Source organism: Ceratotherium simum, chromosome 20 (assembly GCF_057802395.1).
Source record: "Ceratotherium simum simum isolate JZ-2026a chromosome 20, ASM5780239v1, whole genome shotgun sequence".
NCBI classification, from domain to species: Eukaryota; Metazoa; Chordata; class Mammalia; order Perissodactyla; family Rhinocerotidae; genus Ceratotherium; species Ceratotherium simum.
The window spans coordinates 39996706-40014574 of NC_141919.1; the positions used below are offsets into that span (position 1 = coordinate 39996706).

The following is a 17869-nucleotide window of genomic DNA, read 5'->3' on the forward strand; positions in this document are numbered from 1 at the left end:
CAAGTGAAGTGAAGATACCACGCAGCAGCCACAACCGGAAGAACGAAGTGGCGAGTCGGCTGTCTGCACTAAATTTTCTGAATCCTCACTGTTATCAGTACTACTTTTTTCTCGGGAAACAAAATCTCCAAATACCAAGAAACTGCTTTGCATCGCCAAAAGCTGCATAGCGGCAGACTGCCAACAGGACTACCCGGACACGCTGCAGCGGCATCTCCAGCCAGGTTCCTTTAATCTGCTTTCCCTTGAGCTTGCTCCCCACTGCGGCGCAGCCCCACAGTCCGCACCTGCGCACGCCGCCCTTCCTGCCCCGGGGCTGCTGCGGAGCAGCGCTCGGCCGCCCATGCCGCCTTCCAGCCGCAGTGCGCGGCCTTGGCCTTTGATGCGCGTGCGCGCGCGCGAGGGGGCGGGCGGAAGCCGGAGGAGGCGGAGTAGGCCTTAGCGGTCTGCAGTCCATTGGCTCTCTCCCCGCAGTCCCCGCCCACGGGCGTTCGAGACGGCGGGGCGGGCCACGTCAGGCAGCCGGCGCCGGGCTGAGCTTGTGGCAGAAGGGAGGTAAGCGGTGCGGTGTGGCAGGCGGCGGGCCGCTGCCCCCTGCTCAGAGGCGTCCGGGTAGCGCCTGCCTGTGGCCTGTGTCAGCTGGCGTGGAGGGCAGCTGAGGCCTTGCGGGCCCGGGGCTGTGCCGGGAGATGGGGCAGTGGAGCATGTGGCGGCAGGGCCGCGTCGCAGCGTGGGGCGTCGGGGAAGGGGACAGGTCTTGCCGTTTGCTCTCGTCCTGTCCTGTCTGGGTTCTGAACTCGCGGAGGACTAGGCCTTCTGCGTTAGAGAGCTCGGAGATGCCTGGGTGGGGCCGGCTCTGTACCTGCGGTGGGGCTCAGCGGGATCCTGACTGGGAAGCAGGTCGGCGGGATCCTTGCACACTTACCTGCAGCAGGTTGCAGTCATCCCACTCTCCCTTGACCAGTTCCCTGGTCGAGAGCAGCGCAAGGGATTACGGTCGCGTCCTGCTTGGCCTGGGGTGACTGTCCTCGTCATTCCCAGTGACTCACTCAGATCCTGTCCACTTTAATGCAAAGGCTTATGGGTGAACAGGGCCTGTTTTCAGACCTGGTTCTCTGGCTCTGTTTTCACTTGCAGGAATTACATGAAGAAATAGTATCTGTGTATGTTTGTTTTGAAATGTCTGCAATAGCTATGCGGAGATTTGCAGAGACCTGCAGCTGTGTTGTACCTACTCTCCACGAATTTTAATTTCACCTCTGACATCCTGATCCCTCAGTTTAGTTCCTGAATTTGGAGCTTTTAAAATCAATGAAGTCATCCTGTCAAGTATCATGCAATCATTCATTCAACAAACTTTTTTGGTGGATTCCTGCTGGTCGGGGTCTTATGCCAGAAACTAAAATGGGCATTCCTTGCCTTTTCTTCCAGTTTATCTGCCATTTGTACTGTCTAGAGTTGAGATGGAATTTTTGGTTGATGGTTCAATTTCAGGTTCTAGATTTAGGTACAAAAGTTTATGATCCTGTATCTTAAGATAGAGTTCTTCTGGGACCTCATTTAGTTTTCCTACTGTCACCTTTAGTAAGCTTCGGATGCTGATGGCCCTGAGGTTTAATCCTGCTAACTACTGCTAAAGACCCTTGGTCTTGGGCACCTATCTGTAAAGTGAGGGATGAGATTGGAAGTATTCTATAATTTTGAGATATTCAAGCAGGACAGGTGTGTTTACTGCACTGTGTTAACAGTTGGGAAGTTACCATTTTAAAAACACAGGATGTATTTTATGATTATGTTTTAATCTTTCTGAATCTGTCCACATTCATTTTTTGACTAGCAAGCAAGTGCATGTTTACAATTTTGATTCACATCTGATTGCTGCATACAAAGCACTATGACTCATCTAAATTTTGAAATGTAATAATCAGGAGCTTTTTAATGTCACATATAAAGCTGTGATATAAAAACAATTGGATAAGAATGTAATTTTCAAAGCATTTTGACTTGCTTTGGTAGGTTAGTGGTAGCTAAAACTTCTGCCTTGGTTATTTGCTTACTTGGTTAATGTTAGGTAGTTACCATCACCTGGCTAATGTGTATCACTAGCATGTCTGTATGTTAACCTTTATTTTATCAACCTAAAATTTACTGAATTTACCGCTTGAGAATTGATAACCAAGAGGTAAATAAACTGTTAGTTTGATTTATTTAAAATGCCCACAGAGATGTAATAATAGTTTATTTGTTGATTGATTGATGGTACTTACAAGTAGATCATTTGGCCTTCCTGCAGGTGTAAAATGATTTCTAAAATAGTTCTTCTGAGATATAATATTCATAGCCTTGTGATACTTTTTGGATATTGTCCACAAACTGTTAGGTGAATTAAATTGTTTATATCACTATTAGGGGCTGGGAAAATGTAAGAAAATATAACTTTTCAAATTTTGCTTTTGCTAGACCTTTCTAGTTCTGGAAAGGGACCAGATCAAGATGGGAAAGTTGAGGAGAAATGCAAGAGCTGAGGAAAAATATCCAAGTGGAGTCTTTTCTAGTTTAAAATTTGAGGGAAAAAAACACAATGAAAAATACAATATATTTGGAAGAAGTATGAGGAAATAATAGTGTCAGGATTATTGGTGGGTCTATAGCAAAACTTGAACTTAATCCGTATTTCTTGGTTCATAACTGTGGACTCAGTTTACCTTTTATAAAAAAGCAACTAGGGTGATAATACATGGGCACTACATGTTTAATAATGGGCAATACATGTTTGTTTAGGAGATGTGAAATCTATAAGTATTGTATATTTTTAAAAAGTGCTACAGACTTAGAGATGAGTAGTATAGTAAAATATAGTATAGTTATATAAGTATAATATAAATCTGTGATTCACAATTAGTGATACATTGCATGGAGATATTGTGTACTATTTTCACATGATAGGAAATAAGATTTGCTAAGCTAATAGGACAGGGATGTTTGTCAATTTTTCTCCCATTTAAAACATTTGAAACAAATTTTTCAAGCAGTTTGGAAGATCCCATATATTTCCAACCAATAGACTGAACACTGATTTTTTTGTTTGTTTTTTTGTTTCTATTTTGGTGAGGAAGATTGGCCCTGAACTAACACCTGTTGCTAGTCTTCCTCTTTTTGCTTGAGGAAGAGTGGCCCTGAGCTAACATCTGTGCTCATCTTCCTCTATTTTGTATGTGGGTCACTGCCACAGCATGGCTTGATGAATGGTGTAGGTCTGCGCCTGGGATCCAAACCCATAAACCTGGGCCACTGAAGCAGAATGTGCTGAACTTAACCACTACACCACTGGGCTGGCCCCTGAACACTGTTGTTTTTATAAATTGGGTACCCCAAATACTTCTGGCCTTGTAATTTTTTAACCTATTCCAAGTCACATTGGGAGTAATAAAATTGCATGTATGATTTTTAAATTTTGTTAATTTATATTGGCTTTCATTCAATTAGCCTGAGTTACTGTAGTTTTATATATTTTGAAGACATTTCAAAAGCTTTGACATTAAATACTGTACAACTTTCCATTTTTCATTATAGGAAAACATTTCTTTAGGCCCGAGGAAGGTGAGAATCCAGACTGTATAGATAGTTTGTTATTATTATTTATTTAAAGATTTATCTTTTCACTTGCTTGGGGACCAATAAAGCATTTCACCCAAGCTTCTAAATTGAAGATTTCAGTTCTTTCCAGCATATTAGAATATATTTTCTAATCTCTTTTTGGTCAGATAAGTGACTGTTAATTTGCCTGCTAAGCATGTTGAACAAATGTTATAATTATGAATGTTGTAACTACAGTTTTGTTAAGAAGTTTTCTGGCTGCCAGGGTGTATTTTTCCCTCCTCTCTTGACAAACCTTTTTCTTTGGCCCAGCTGCTTTCAGAATTTACTTTTAGTTTTACTCTATTTAACAATCATTGAACTGGTTGGTTTATGCAATCAAACCTTCAGGTTTTAGTATATGCAGTTAGGACACATACGTGGAGGGAGTGGAGGAAACTTTTTTTTTTATTATTGAGGTTTTAATGGTTTTTAACATTGTGAAATTTTGGGTTGTGCATTTTTGTTTGTCCATCACCATATATATGACTCCCTTCATCCCTTGTGCCCACCCCCCATCCCCACTGCCCCTGGTAACCGCAGTACAGTTTTCTCTGTCCATGTGTTGGTTTATATTCCACATATGAGTGAGATCATACAGTGTTCGTCTTTCTCTTTCTGGCTTATTTCACTTAACATAATATGTTCCAGGCCCATCCATGTTGTTGCAGATGGGACGATTTTGTCTTTTTTTATGGCTGAGTAGTATTCCATTGTATATATATACAACATTTTCTTTATCCAATCATCAGTCGAGAGACACTTAGGTTGCTTCCACTTCTTGGCTATGGTGAATAATGCTGCAATGAACATAGGGGTGCCTAAGCCTCTTTGGATTGTTGATTTCAGGTTCGTTGGATAGATTCCCAGTAATGGGATGGCTGGGTCATAGGGCATCTCTATTTTTAAGTCTTTGAGGATTCTCCATACCGTTTTCCATAGAGGCTGCACCAGTTTGCATTCCCACCAGCTGTGTATGAGGGTTCCTGTTTCTCCACATCCTCTCCAACACTTTTTGTTTTTTGTGTTGGTGATTATAGCCATTCTAACGGGCGTGAGGTGGTATCTTAGTGTTGTTTTGATTTGCATTTCCCTGATGATTAGTGATGTTGAACATCTTTTCATGTGCCTATTGGCCATCTGTATATCTTCTTTGGAGAAGTGTCTGTTCATTTCTGGAGGAAACTTTTTATTCAAGTTGTTTTGAATTACTGAAACATGTAAGTAAGTAAAGTTTTGTTTTTTTTTTTTTTTTTTTTTTTTAAGTAAGTAAAGTTTTTAAAGAGTCTTAGATTTTAAAGATATTGTATTCATTATTTATTTTTTCGTTCAACAAAGACAGAGCATCTGCTGTGGTCCCAAGTCCCTAAAACTTTTCTTCAAGGAAGTTATAGTATTGCATGGAAGCCAGAGACAAGGCCAAGATAAATATTATAGTTAGATGTGTGCATAGAGTACTTGGGGGGATAGAGGCAAACTGTGTGAGTGTGAGATTTTTAAGAGATTCAGAGAAGGCTTTCTGGAGGAATTTTCACTTGAACTTAATTTTGAAAGCAAGTAGGAATTAGTTGCTGAGGATGGAGGATAAGGCATTCTAGGCACAAGAAAGAAGGCAGGCCAAGTGGACAGGTTAGAGACAAAACATAGACTCTTAGTGTATTAAGGAGAGAATAGAGAGATGAGGTTTAAGAAGTAAACAGAGGCCAAATAATGAAAGGCCCTCTTCCTCACTGTGTTAAAGATTTTGGACTTTATCCTTGAGGCTGTGGTGATCCATGGGTAAGAGATTTTAAGTAGAGGAAAGTTAAGATCAGTTTCATGTGGCACTGTGAGAAATGAAATGTAGTGGAGCAAGGCCTATTTGTGAGGGCAAGATATGATAGAACTCCAGATTATGCAGTGGAGCTTGAGAGAATAGAATGGATTCAGGATGTGTTAAGGTGATCGAGTTGGTGTTCAGCACGATATGCGGGATGAGGAAAAGGTAGAGTCAAGGATGCCTCCTAGGTTTATGACTTCCCAAGATAGGCATCACATGAGGATTTTCAGATATATAGGAGAATAAGATCAGTTTTGGACGTGCCTTTGGGTCATACGGTTGGTGCCATTCAATGGACAGTTGGCAGCTGCATTGGTCTGAAGATGAAGAGGGGATTCTAGGCTATCTAGAGATCAGGATGTTATGAGCATATAGGTGATAGTTAAAACAGTGTGAGAATAGATGTGGTACCCAAGAGAGAGTTTGTAGAATAAGAAAGAATGAAACAGAAGAGAAACTCTGGGAAGCACCATCATATAAGGAAGACAATCCAATGACAGAGACCGAGAGGGAACAGTCTAATGACAGAAGAGCTCTAGAAGATGAGGAGGGAGAGAATTTGAGAAGGAGAGAAGGATCAACTGTCAAATGCCACAGGGAAAGGAAGAGAGAGCTGACTAGAGATTTTAGAAACCTTTACCAGATAAGGAAAGATCATTAATTTGTAATGCTACTAGTTCATATAATTATGTGACTTTCTGTAGCAAAATTCAATAGGACCAGAAATGATGAATAGTTGGAATGATCCAGTGTTTGGATTCTTTTGTGTACATATGATACGAATGCAAGAGAGTTCAAAATATTGGCAAGAGAGTGGTTGAAGTGATGGAATGTGAGGTTTAGACTGGATAGAGATGGTCACCAAGCCAGCAGGAGGCTGAAAGATTGAGAGAAAATTATTGGTTCAAGGGATTAGAAGTCTGGGTGAGGTAAATGCACAAGTGTATGTAGATATAAGGGAGTTAGCTGATAGGATAGAAATACTCTGTAGATAGAGTAGAATATTGGAGTTTTAAGATTTTACGGTGCTGATGGAGCATAGGGTTTGGCCATGGATGTAGAATACTGGAATAGAGGTGATATGGAGGTGTTGAACAGTGAGACTGGTGTGTTGCATGAATCACTCAGCTAGACATTGACCCCAGATGACCGTGGTACCCAGGGTAGAGAGACAGGCTATGAGACAGACTATGGTATCTGAGGGTTTAGATTGCTTATGGTAGTGATCAGTATGTTTGAGAGATGAAGATATTTGGATGGCATACCCTCAAAGGTGTGGGGGTTAAGCGATATGGAAACATTCTTCTGGGCCTTGGAGCTTGGAAGGATGATTAGCCTTCACCAAAGTGGCCAGCCAAGAAGGAGACTCTAGTGTTCATTAGGCCTAGGAGGTAGGGGAGCATCTATTGAAGAGGCTGAGGATATAAGAAAACTCGCTGACCACGGTATCAGAGTTAAAAAGGTTGGAAGGGAGGGAAGACTGTTTAGTGAAGAGGGAGGCAGGTTAGAAAGAGGTTAGATTTGGGTGCGAGTGAGTGTGACAGAGTTTTTCTGAAGCAGTGGCTGGCTTTAAGTTCCAAATAGTAGTTTGGATTTCAAGATCTGATGAAGCTTCCTGTTGTTAACTTTTACCCACCAAATCGTGATAGTTTCTGTTATAGTAGGACAGCAAGTATAGTATGTACGGTTTCTAAATTTAAAAATAACATATATGTCTCCAGTGAATATTTGTGTTATGTGTCAGAGAAAGGAGAGGGAATGCCTTTTTGCTTTTATGCACCTCTTTTTGGCCTTTCGACTTCCAGAATACTTTGGCAAATACTTTTCTGTATATGTGACAAGTCGCATCTATTGTTAGGCTGCCTGGAAGGTTATGTTGAACACTTTTAGGTCAGTTCTGGGCTCAGGGATGTGAAAAATGGCTTGATACTAATGACATTTGCCATGGATGTGGGAGGTGGGCATACCTGCATTTACCTCTGATTTCCCTCCTGTTATTTTAGGACCTAGAGTCTGTTGAACAGTTTCTGTGTTTCTAAGGACAATGCCTCACTCATGCATAAGATGGTGCTCCTTTCTCCCACCCAGAGATTTGGTTCCAGTATCTCTCTCCTCTGTAGGATCCTGTTTTTCCTCATGACTGGATTATTCACTTCAGTATATAAACGTGCTGTTATTTCTCCTATCTTAAAAAGTAATTATTCTTTCTTGACCCCATTTCCCCCTTAAGCCATTGCACAATTTCTTTTTCCCCTTTATGGCAAAACTATACTCATGTGTCCAACTACTTTTCTCCTATTCTTTTTTTTTTTGTGAGAAAGATCAGCCCTGAGCTAACATCCATGCTAATCCTCCTTTTTTTGCTGAGGAAGATTGGCTCTGAGCTAACATCCATGCTAATCCTCCTCTTTTTGCTGAGGAAGACCGGCCCTGAGCTAACATCTATTGCCAGTCCTCCTTTTTTACCCTTTTTCTCCCCAAAGCCCCAGTAGATAGTTGTATGTCATAGTTGCACATCCTTCTAGTTGCTGTATGTGGGATGCCGCCTCAGCATGGCCGGACAAGCGGTGCGTCGGTGCGCGCCCGGGATCCAATCCTGGGCTGCCAGTAGCAGAGCGCGCGCAGTTAACCGCCAAGCCATGGGGCCGGCCCTCTCCTATGCTTTCTTAAACCCAATTTAATCAGGCTTTCTCCCTCACCACTCTAAAGGAATTGCTCTCGTCAAAGTCATGAATGACTTTCATTTTGCTAAGTCCAAAGGTCTGTTTTTAATCCTCATCTTTTACTTGAGCTGTCAGCATTTTCCCCCCAGCTTTATAGAGATAAAACTGACACATAACATTGTGTAAGTTTAAGGTATACAACGTGTTGATTGGATACTTTTATACATTGCAGAATGTTTACCACCATAGTATTAGCCGCTACCTCCATACTGTCATGTAGTTACCATTTCCTATCAGCATTTTTTGAAACAGTTGATCGCTCTCTGCTTCTTGAAATACTTTCTTCCCTTATTATCAGACATGCTACAATTCTTGGTTTTCCTCCTACCTCCCTGCTCCTTTTCAACTCCTTTACTGGTTCTTTCTTCTCTCTCTGACCTCTTAACATTGGAGTGCTCCTGAGCTCAGTCATTAGAGCTCATACTCCCTCGATCATATCAGTCAGTCTTTAAATACTAGCTTTAAATAGTAGTAATACCCCCTATTTGCTCCCAAATTTATATTTTCAGCCTGGACCCCTTACCTTGAACTCCAGCCTCCATACATCTAGATGCCTACTCAGCATTTCCGTTTGAATACCTCATAGAAATCTCAGACTCAACTCCTGATTTCCTCCCTATACCTGCTTCACCTGTGGTCTTCCCCAGCTCAGTTAATGGCGACTCCATCTTTTCCAGGACTCAGGCCAAAAACCTGGGTGTCATCCTTGACGCTCTCTCTCACAATCCACAAAATATATCTAAGAATCTGAGTATTTCTCACTACCCATTGCTCTCACCCTAGTCTAAACCCCCACTGTCTATGTACTTGTTGCAGTAGCCTCTGTGTCAGTTATCTATTACCACCTACCCCCCAAATTTAGTGGCTTAAAGCAACAATCACTTATTAGTTTATGATTCTGGGGTTGGCAGTTTGGGTTGGGCTTGGAGGGGGAGGTGGGAACAGTTCTTTTGCTGATCTTGCCTGGGATCACTCACGTAGTGAATGCAGACTGGTGGGTTTGGAGGCTTCAGCTAGGACAGCTTGTCTCTGCTACAAAGGGTCCAGTAAGCTATCCCATGCTTCTTTACATGGTGGTCTAATGGAAGCAAGAGAGCAAGAGGAGGCTGCATGGCCTTTTGAGGCCTAGACTTAGAACTCCCACAGCTTCACTTCTCCTGCTGTTGATCAAAGCAGGTCACAAGGAAGGCCCAGATTCAAGGGGACGGAGAAAGAGACTACCTCTTTATGAGGGGAGTAGTAAATCACTTTGAAAAGAAAGGTGCGTGCAGGAATTTGGGGCCTTTTTTGCAGTTGACCATAGCCTTCTAACTGGTCTCTTCCAGTCTTTCTTTGCCCCCTACAATATTGTCAGCAGAGCAGCCAAAGTGATTATTTTTAAAACATGAGTTAGATTTCTTCTCTCTTTTGCCCAAAACCCTCCAGTGGCTTCCCATTGCCACCCAAAGTAAAAGGCACAGTCTTTGCAGTGGCGTGTGAGGCTTGCCATGATCTGACCGTTTTGTTGCCTCTCCACCTTCATTTCCAACTACTCTCCCTCTCGTTCACTAAATCTGCTCAATTACAGCCTCTGCTGTTCCTCAGACATAAGAGGGATGCTCTCACCATGGCTTTGGTGGTCCTGTTCTTTCTGTCTAGAATCTTCTTCTCTGAGACTATGGACTCTTCCTTTGCCTCCTTTAGGTCTTTCCTTATGTGTCACCTCTTGAACCTTTCCCTGACTGTCCCCTTTAAAACTGGAACCCCTCTCTAATACTACCTATCCCCCATCCCTGGCTTGCTTTTGTACGTAGCACTTATCTTATAAAATGCTGTATCATTTACTATTTCGCTTGTTCTTGTCTTCTCTCTACTAGGAATGTAATGTAATTCCCTATAAAGGCAGGAATTTTGGCTGTACCCCCAGTGCTTAGTAGAGTGTCTGGCACAAGGTAGGCATCTAGTAAATATTTGTTGAATGAATGAATGAAAGGTAGGTTTTTGTACCAAATCTTTTTCAGGCCTGGGTATTTCTTCCATGTTTTGTGGAAAAGTTCTTGGAACAGATTCTGGGCCATTATCTGAGGAACTTCCTGGTGTCTTCTTGCTGGTACTTTTGTGATCCGCTGTTTTTATAGAATTCTGCTAGCCAAAGTGTTCTTCCACATCCAGGCTCTTCATTCTTTGAAAGAAGGGTATTATATTCTCTAATCAACTGCATAGAATACTTGCTCTTTAGGTACTTAATAGCAACCTCTTCACTTTGAGTTGTAAATCATATTTTTGTTCAAAGCAAAGTGGAAACAGTTAATATGTGAAAAGAATAGTCTTAAGCAGAAAATTTCCAAACCTCTTCTTAACTGTTGGACCTGTTTCTTATTGATAACTTCAGATAAGAGAGATATTTATTAGTCAAAATAGAGTTATTTTAAATTCTAACTTATAGCATAATCTTATTATAAATGATTCTGAACCATGAGGCTATTATAATGAGCATAACATTTGAAATTAATGATTGTGAATGAAAATGATAATTTTTTCACTGCCTCAGCCTCCAGTTTGTTTTCATATTTTGATTGTATACTCAAGGAAATCTTCATTCACACAGATTAGCAATTGCAAATTGTAATAATTTTTGTTAACCGTTCACATTGCAATCTTACAATGTTACTTATTTTTTCCTTTTCTCTTTATTCTTAAAAACATCCTATTATGGAAAATTTCAAACACACACACATAAGTAGGGATAGTAGTAAATGAACTTAGTTTAAACAAAATCAACATTTTGTTGATGTTTTTATCTCTAACATTTTTCCCCCTCTAGCTTTTTTTTTAAAGTAATTATCTTTAATTAATAAGGGCTTCTTATTTTAAATATAATTACTATGTCATTATCACACCTAGCAAAATTAACACCAATTCCTTAATATTATCTGATACTCAGTCTATATTTCAGAATTTCTCATTTGTGCCAAGAGTGTCTTGTTATAGTTGATTTGTTGGAATCAAAATCCAAATAATGTTCCCAAATTATAAGTTATTATGTCCCTTAAGTCACTTACACTGTAACAGTCCCTCCACCACTTCTTTTTCCCATGTCATTGATTTATTGGAGAAACAGTCATTTGTCCTATAAAATGCCCCAGATTTTGAACTTAACCTATTGCTCTGCAAGTAGTTTTGTTTACCTTGTTACTTACTCTCTTGTATTTCCTATAAATTGGAAGTTAAATATAGAGAGCTGTGTAGATCCATTCAGAATTTTTTTAGGCAAGAATATTCTTAGAGGGTTCTGTGTATTTCTTCTTATTCCATTGCGTCATAATGACACAATGTCTGGTGTGCTCACTTTTAGTGATGCTAAGATGAATCAGTGGGTTCAGGTTGGGTCATCCTGATCCGTCGAATATAAAGTTCCCATCATCCTTTAACCTAATAGTTTTAGCAACAATGGATTATTTATTCAGAAATCAATTACACATTAACAAAGCTACTTCATATCTTTAAAGGTTTTTTTAAACAAATGAATACATTTTAATTTTCTTCACATTTCTCTTTATATTATTACTTCACAACCAGTTTTTCAACTCCACCCCCCCCCCCCAGCATCCTACATTTATCCACATTCACAATGCCTTTGGAATGTATTGAACGTTTAACATAAATCTAGGAAGGAGATGTGAAATGGAGTGGGTAACAGAAGGGTGGGGAAGTGGGGAAGTAAGGATTGTCTACCCACCTACCTACTAATTTGCCTGCTTCCCCTGCCTCCTTGTCTGTCTCTGTCTCTCTGTTGTTGGTTTGTGAGATTTTAAGCTGTTTAGGTTAGCTAGGGTGTAGCGGGCCACTGAGGCCTGACAGGGATTGGAAAGTGGATGCGACAGGGGCGGGTGTTGACAGCAGGATTGGTATTGGCTATGAATTGAAAGTAAATCCAGGCTGGAGCTAAGCATACAAATTTTAACATTTATTGTGTGTAGTCAAGATTGGCCTCAAATAAAATTGAGAAGTAGAAGCTTATACTCTCCGCGCTGAGCACCCTTTTGTCACGTGGTCCTTCCTTGCCGACATGGACAAAAGTAAGTTGTACCCCAATGACTTAGGAGACTCGTGCATTACTGCATTGTTTTAAAAACAGATGAATGACTCCTTTAGCCTTCTGCATCTCGGTATATGACGCTGCTTTCTTCTAGTTGTCTGAACCCAAAACCTTGGAAGTGTCCTTCACTCTTCTTACATTCCATAGCCAATCCATTAGCAAATTTTATCACAGTATATGTAAAGTTTGACCTCTTCTCACCATCTCCACTGCTATTCTCCTTGTTCAAGGCGACATGGTTCCTTTCCTGGATTATTGTTGTAACCTCCTAACTGGTCTCTCTTTTCCATCCTTGCCCTCTTATGGTCTATTCTCCGGTGAAGCCAGAATGATCTTTTACAAATGACTGTCAAATATGCCGTCCCCCTGTCCTAGCTGCCCTAGGACTTCCCATCTCACTTGGGAACATCCACAGGCCCACAGCATCCTACAGGGGTGTGTGTGATCTGGGCCCCTGCTCCACCCCGTAGTCTCTTACTGCCCAACTTGCTCACCTGCACCGACCACACTGGTGTCCTTGATCGTCCCTAAACTTGCCAAGCGTGCTTCCACCTCAAGGTTGTTGCCCTTAGTGTTCCTTCTGTCTGGAATGCTCATTGTTTCCTTCAGGTCTCTGTCCAAATGTCATTGTATCAGAAAGGCCTTTCTTTGTTCTTTGACCAATGCCAAAACATAAGAAGGCATCACTAAAATTTATCTATTGATGACAAAAATTTGTGTTTTTTTTAGGTATTATGTTATATATGCATTTGGACAATTAAAAGAAAAACTCTTTGTACTGTAATTTAAGCAATTTAAAATACCTACCCTTTCTGACGTTTCCATTACGCTAAACGAGTAAGTTCTAGAGATCTGTTGTACAACGTAGCGCGTATAGTTAACAACACAGTGTTGTGCACTTCAAAATCTGTGAAGAGAGTAGATCTCATGTTAAATTTTCTTACCACAAAAAGACAAAAGGACACAGGGAAACTTTGGAAGGTGTTGCATATGTTTATTCCCTTGATTGTGGTGATGGTATCACAGGTGTTTGCATATGCCCAAACTCATCAAACTGTACACATTAAATATGTACATTTCTTTGTATATCAATTATACTTCAATTAATCTGTGTTAAAAAATACCAACTCTCGCCGGCCCGGTGCCGCAAGAGGTTAAGTGCGCACGCTTCGCTGTGGTAGCCCGGGGTTCGCCGGTTCGGATCATGGGCGCGCACCGACGCACCACTTGTCAAGCCATGCTGTGGCGGCGTCCCATATAAAGTAGAGGAAGATGGGCATGGATGTTAGCCCAGGGCCAGTCTTCCTCAGCAAAAAAAAAAAAAAAAAAAAAAAAGAGGAGGATTGGCAGATGTTAGCTCAGGGCCGAGCTTCCTCACACACACACACAAAATACCAACTCTCTCGGCTGAGACTGACATACTTGATTAAAATGAGATTGGAGGAAGTTGAACACACTGGCAGAACAGTTAATTTTTCTCAGGAACAGATGGATTAATCTCCTGGCAAACAATTTAGAATCAAAGGTAATTCTGTTAGCTTACTTGTTTAGAACTCTGCAGGACTATTATAGCTTCTAATAACTCAAAGGTGTGACTTTCTCATTAAATAGCTCTTAATAAGCAGTGTAATTGGATCAAGTGAGACTTTTTTATGTTGGTGTGTGCTGTGCTGAAACTGCCTCTGTAGATGATGATAAAAGACCATGGTTTCAAGTGAATGAATAAGATCACTAACTTTTTTATTGAGACTAAAAAACTGATCTTAAGTTTTTATTTGAAGAGAATTAATCATTTCTATTGAGTGTGAAAAAGTAGTGTATGCCCATTGCAGGGGAAAAACATTAAATGTAGCAAATATAAGGAGGAATGTAATGGGATGTAATCATCTTATTATCCAGAAATGAACTTGTTAACATTTTTGCATATTTACTTTGTTTCTTACATCTTAGTAAATATATATATATATATTTTTGGTGAGGAAGATTGGCCCTGAGCTAACATCTGTTGCCAATCTTCCTCTCTTTGCTTGAGGAAGATTGTCGCTAACATCTGTGCCAGTCTTCCTCTATTTTGTATGTGGGTCACCCCCACAGCATGGCTTGATGAGTGGTGTGTAGGTCTACGCCCAGGATCCGAACCCGAACTCTGGGCCACCGAAGTGGAGCATGTGAACTTAACCACTATGCCACTGGGCCGGCCCCTATATATATATTTTTAAACTTTGTTTTGTTCATGATTGTGTGTAAAAATTTCTTTCAATTTTTTAACTCTATTATATGCATTTCTTTACATTATTAAAACTGTTCATAATGTTGTTTTACATTACTGATCAATATTTTATCTATGTATTCCTTAGCTTACCTTTTAGGTCAATGAATAACTTTGCACAAAAGATGTTTGCTTTTAAGCCTTTTATGTACTTATACTTTTGGATGGGAGGGGAGTAGAACTTGAAGAATGTATGCCATGCTTTGGGATATAGCCAAGAAGTGCCAACTACTGAGATCAAATTCTCAGTAAGTGGTACCCTGACTGCCCACTCTCATAGGGTGGATTAGTTTTTGATCTACCCTAGACTTTCAGCCTCATTGTGCTAAGTTCCCTGTGGAATTGAGTATGGCGGGTAGGGCTTAGAGAGACTCTTGTGGCCCTGGAAACTCTGCTGGTTCTACCTATTTCTGTGGCTTTGCTCCTGAGCTGATCTGGCCTTTGAGCACCTTTGTATGTGTTTGGAGGTAAGCCAGGTTGTGAGCAGTTTCATAGATAGTGTTTGAATTTGGGCTAAGAAGCAGGAGTAGTTTTTGAGGTTGAAATGAAGCTCTTTTACCGTTAGCTTCATTGTGAGTTGCTGGCCTGTGGAGCTGTTGCCTCTGTTCATCTAGTCAGTCATTTACTTCTAACATAGTGTTGAAAAGTTCCATTGAACCTGTGCATATGAAAATTGTATGTCTTGATTTTAAAATTTGTGAAATTAAAAAAAAATCCTCACGAGGAGCTACATGTTCCTCCTCCTCCTTTTCTTCTTTTTCTTTGTTTAAATATAATTCTTAAATTAACTTTATCTGAAAGGCATCTACCCACTGTACTCTGCCAACTGGATATCAGCATTTCATTCTAGAATCGTCTTCTAATTCTTGAGTATGCTGCTTGGTGTCTCTGTGCTAATGTGAAATTATTTACTAATGATCTTCTGCCCAGGGTGGTTGTGAAGGTTAACTAATATCTGATTAAGCACCCTACAAATAAAAACAGCCATGAATAATGCTAAGCTGTGTCATAGAAAATTAGTAATTGTTACTTCTTTGGGTAATTACAAGTTTAAAATGCCTTTTACTCCAGTGGGAAAAACACAGAGGTGATACTGCAGATTTTTAAAGGGTTGTAATACATAGCAGATTGAGAACATAGCTATGATAAATAATAGCTGTCAACTGAAGCTTTCATGTAAAACTTATGATGTATTCAATAACAAAGACCCATTTTCCATCTCTATTAGATTCAGCTGGAGACAGTGAAGAATCAGTCTTGTGAGCTTTTGCATGTGTTCTTTGACCTTTTTATTTTATTTTTTTAAGAAAATTTACCGAAATGAATAACAATGTAATAAAATGTCACTAATCTGGATTCTGCTGATTTGGGATTTCGACTTGGCTGAAGTTCATCCTTATACTACCTATACAAACGTTATCTGCTTAGGTAAAGAAAAAAAAAAGGCTAGGAGAAAGGGTGTGTCTAAAAAGAACTAATTATTTTCAAACCCTAAAAGTGTTGATCACTGAATTCAGGTTATTGTATTAATTTGGAAGTAAAGTTGTTTACAAATTTATTTTTCTACTTTTGGTTCGTATTAATTTATTTTGGTCTTTGTTTCATGAGTCTTTTTTTTTTTTTTTAAAGATTTTTTATTTATTCATTTTTTTCCCCCCAAAGCCCCAGTAGATAGCTGTATGTCATAGGTTCACATCCTTCTAGTTGCTGCACGTGGGACTCGGCCTCGCGTTGGACGGAGAAGCGGTGCCCCGGGGCGCGCCCGGGATCCGAACCCGGGCCGCCAGCATCAGAGCGCGCGCACTTAACCGCTAAGCCATGGAGCCGGCCCCATGAGTCTTGATTAGTGAGAAAAATATAGATTCTTTTCTCTTTCTCACTGTGTTTTGAAAAATTGATCCGAAAACAAAATAAACAGTAGAATTCTGATTCTAACGTTTTTTTGAGTCTATTGGTATTAGGTACTGTGCTAAACACAGTAACTCAAAAAATATTTATTAACTGCTTATTACGTGCCAGGCCCTGCAGTAGTGAACAAGACTCAACTGACCCTCTCAAGACTCAGAAGGCCAGGAGAGGAATGCAGCAGGCGTGGTCAGTGAGGACTCTTCTTGCTTGAGATACGGCGTCACTGGTGTCTGAGCAGGTGCAGCTGCCACACAGGTGGAAGCTCGCCCTTTCATAATGAGAAGATCTACGTCTTGAGGACTGATTACAATCCTCTCAGAGCTGGAAGGGACATTAGAAATTATCTGAGCCTAGCTCAGTCAGAGAGGCAATGTGGCCCCTCTGTACCACGTCCTCATATTCTCCTTGCCTGGAATGTGATGCCAAGTTGTAGTTCAAGCCCTGTTTTCTGAGACAGCTGCAGGAACTGAGAAAGAACATGCAGAGGTTTCCTCTTGAGCTTCCTGCTTCTGGACATTTCTTCCAGAACATTCCACCGTTATTTCAAACTCTGTGTGTTTACAAGTGAACTCATCCACACAGAAATTTCTCTGTCTCCTTGAACTGTGTTTTGAACTGTCACATGGTGGGGCTACCTGCCAGCCAAGCGTTCATTTGCAGCAGTGTAGCCATCTGTGTCTGTGTGGTAGTGTTTGAGCAATCGTTTGGGCAAATAATTGCTTTTATCTATTTCAATGAGTATTTACTTACTTAAAAAAATGGGAAATGTACGTATGAAATTATTGATATCAGTGGCAAGAAGCATGGACTTACTAAAGATTGGCACTAATTGCCTGGGACTTAAACTGAATGATCAATGATGAATGAAAGTATAAAATCAAAGAACGTATGCGAATGGGGGAGATGTATTGCTGGTGATGATGCTGTAAATGAGAGTTAAGTTCAGATTGATAATTTTTGTCTTTTGTGCTCGAAGTGGAGCACTTTAATATGTAACTTTTGCACGTTAGACTTGATTGCATGTTTTCAGGGTTGCAGTATATACAAAGATACAGAGCTCTTTGCATATGCTGATGAGCTGCTTTGGGAACCTGATTTAACACGGTGTATATCCAAACCCAGGTATTTTTTTTAAGGATTTGCTTGATTCCCTGGGATGCAGCAAGATATACTAGAAAAAACAAGGTGTTGGATTTAGACTAAGAAAAATAATAGCTACCATTTTAAAAATGTTTGCTGTGTGCCTGGTTCTGAGTGAAGTGCTTTAATGGATTATCTTAATTTTACAAAGACTCTGTGTCAACTCTTGTTTATAGAGGAGTGGTTAAGAATGAGAGCTTTGGAGACAGACTGCACAGTTCCTATCCATGCTCTGCTTCTTACATAATTAGGCAATTAATTTTGACTTCTCTTTGCCTCACTTGGTTTTTCATATG

General features: G+C 40.4%; 1 protein-coding gene across 1 annotated transcript in view; it reads left to right on the forward strand.

The window, feature by feature from the left end:
• Positions 1–470: 470 nt before the first annotated feature.
• The window catches only part of FOCAD (focadhesin), a 291760-nt gene continuing 274361 nt past the window's right edge, over positions 471–17869 (forward strand). Inside the window, exon 1 of the mRNA XM_014792384.2 lies at positions 471–555. The gene's annotated coding sequence lies outside the window, so the exon portion shown is untranslated. The remainder of the gene's footprint in view (positions 556–17869) is intronic.